General features: G+C 41.4%; 1 protein-coding gene across 4 annotated transcripts in view; it reads left to right on the top strand.

The window, feature by feature from the left end:
- Positions 1 to 2,468, top strand: part of si:ch211-204d2.4 (uncharacterized protein LOC100003662 homolog) — an 11,352-nt gene continuing 8,884 nt past the window's right edge. For 2 of the 4 annotated variants that reach the window (XM_034872219.1, XM_034872218.1), the window contains exons 1-2: positions 1 to 244; positions 335 to 405. The gene's annotated coding sequence lies outside the window, so the exon portion shown is untranslated. Of the gene's footprint in view, positions 406 to 2,468 lie in introns of all 4 variants that reach the window. The other 2 variants (XM_034872217.1, XM_034872216.1) reach the window with 1 other exon arrangement.

Below are 2,468 nucleotides of genomic sequence, written 5' to 3'. Positions count from 1 at the left end.
ACCGGAATATTGGATACTAATATCATTGATCTCTGATCCACACTCCGAAGCAGAAGGTGGTGGTAATGCACTTAAATACGCCGTTGAAAACAAAAAAGAAGCAGACTAGAGGAGGAGGACCCGGGCCGGAGCAGAAGACACATAGATCACATCCGGGGCTGGTTTATTCTAATAACCAAACGTCCAACCCGGAAAAAAAGATATCTCTTCTGTAATCCGATCACACAAACAAACAGACGAGAGTGTGAGAGCCTGACGCATGCCGGCTTTGTTAATGTCCTCTCTGTTTGTTAAAGTTATTGGAAGTTTGTGTAACATGCTTGTTATTTACCAGATTCGGGTCTCTCCTCCGTGCTTCGGAGCCGTGCGGGGCGCTGGCTGTGGCGCACACTGACTCCACAGCGGGTGAGTAGCAGTCGACAGTGGCACTTTGTGGCTGTGTGTGTGTTGGTGTGTGTGTGAGTGTGTGTGTGTGTGTGTGTGAGATCGCCTGTATGTCTGTGTAGGGTACAGTACTGTAGGTGTGGCAGGCTGTTGCTTCGTTGGATCTGAGATGAACAAATGTTACTTCTTTCAGGTGTCTCTGAGTGATTATGCCAGATCATATCAACTTTTTATTGCATGCTCATAATCACGTTACATGTGCACAGATGATCTTCAGACTGGTCATTGAGTGAAGCTCGTGCCGGCACTGTGGTGAAAAATGTAAATATCCAGCTGTCATTAGAAAGCAGCTCTGATGAAGGAAGTATTTCGATCCCTTAGTCCAGAAATGTCCTACTACCACACTGTAAAACACACTCTGTTCCAAGTAGTACATACAAGTCCTGCATTGGAAATATGACTAAAGAAAAGCCTATGTAAGAATCATTCAAGTGTAATCAGGAAAATGTAGCCTAGTCTACTTAAAGTAGCCCATGTAACAACATTGGGAGAGTTTAACTGACATCATTTTGAATCAGTTTCTGTTTCAGAAAAGATGCTCACCTTATTCTACAAATAAAACAGACGGCCTTGGATGTTAAGACAGTGAAACTGATATCACTGCCGTGATCTGTACATTGGGTTCTGCCCTTTACGTTCATTGAAATATGTGTTTGTTATCCTGTTACATTTCAAAGCAGAAGTACTTACATTTTGTTGACATGTCCTTAATAAGTATTGGACTGATAGTTATTGGTATTTTGCCAACAATGCCACAATTGCACCACGGCTTGACCCTGTAATGGTTGAGCCTGTTTTCGGATAGGATACCCAAAAGTGTGTGTGTGTGTGTGTGTGTGTGTGTGTGTGTGTGTGTGTGTGTGTGTGTGTGTGTGTGTGTGTGTGGGTGTGTGTGGGTGGGTGTCTGCGTGACCTAATCATTTTCTTTTTTTTCTATATATTTGACCTATTTTAAAGGTTGCACGATCAGAAACACATCCCACACATTGGTTTGTGTGTGTCTGCTCGTGTGTGTGTGTGTGTGTGTGTGTGTGTGTGTGTGTGTCTGCGCGACCTGATCATTTTCTTTTTGTTTCTGTCAATTTGACCAATTTTAAAGGCAAATGAAATAAAGGTTCCACGATCAGAAACACATCCCACACATTTTTCAAAGCCTTTTCAAAATGAAGCATTTTTCTGACTGTTGACTGTTGTTGAATAGTGTCTCAGGAGTTGCACCCGCGCAGTGAAGATGCAGACTGAGTCTGCTGTCATTTCTCAGTTTCTCTGTTTGTCTGTGCTTTGCTGGGTCTTGTGTATAAGTTTAGTCATGGAAATGTTCAAGGGAATTCACGACAGTCCTGTAAAATTATTGGCAGAGGGCTCAGCCATTTGGTCCTGATTATATTTTTATACTGTATGACTGAAGGTCGTTTACCTTATTTGCTCCTATAAATACATAAAAATCAGACACAGATGTGGTCTAGTTAGCCATCCTATTTACTTGCGTGGCAATGTTACCTTTCTTTTTTTTAATCAAATACAAATCCTTTCAGTAAATTCAACCGTGGAGAAAAGTGAGGACTTATAAAAAGTAATATGCAAAAAATGTCTTTGCATCTTTTGATTCAGTGCATCTATCCTCAGTATGTCATGTGATTACTTTATGTTCAGTCCACAGAGATGCGAAATAAACAACAGTGGAGGGACTGAAAGTTTCTTTAGCAACTTCAGCAGGAGGAGATTATAAAATAAAGCTCTCATTATGCCGCAAGTCTTCTGACTCCTACTCCTCAAAAATAACTAAATAAAGTACTTTCATGCACAGATGTGTGTCATAGATAAAATTGTGCTGGAAAGCATTCATTATTGAGCATACCTGGGTGTCTGAGCTGATTGAATCTTGATTATGTTTAGAAATTAGTCAACAGCTCAGTGATTCATAGGCATTGCATCATCTTAATACATGCATCTCATCAGCTCTCTTCCCTTTCTCCCTTTCTCCCTTTCTCCCATTCTTCCCTCCCTCCCTCCCTCCCTCTCCT

Source organism: Etheostoma cragini, chromosome 5, assembly GCF_013103735.1.
Source record: "Etheostoma cragini isolate CJK2018 chromosome 5, CSU_Ecrag_1.0, whole genome shotgun sequence".
In the NCBI taxonomy this organism is placed as follows: domain Eukaryota; kingdom Metazoa; phylum Chordata; class Actinopteri; order Perciformes; family Percidae; genus Etheostoma; species Etheostoma cragini.
This window is presented reverse-complemented; position numbering and strand designations above follow the sequence as displayed.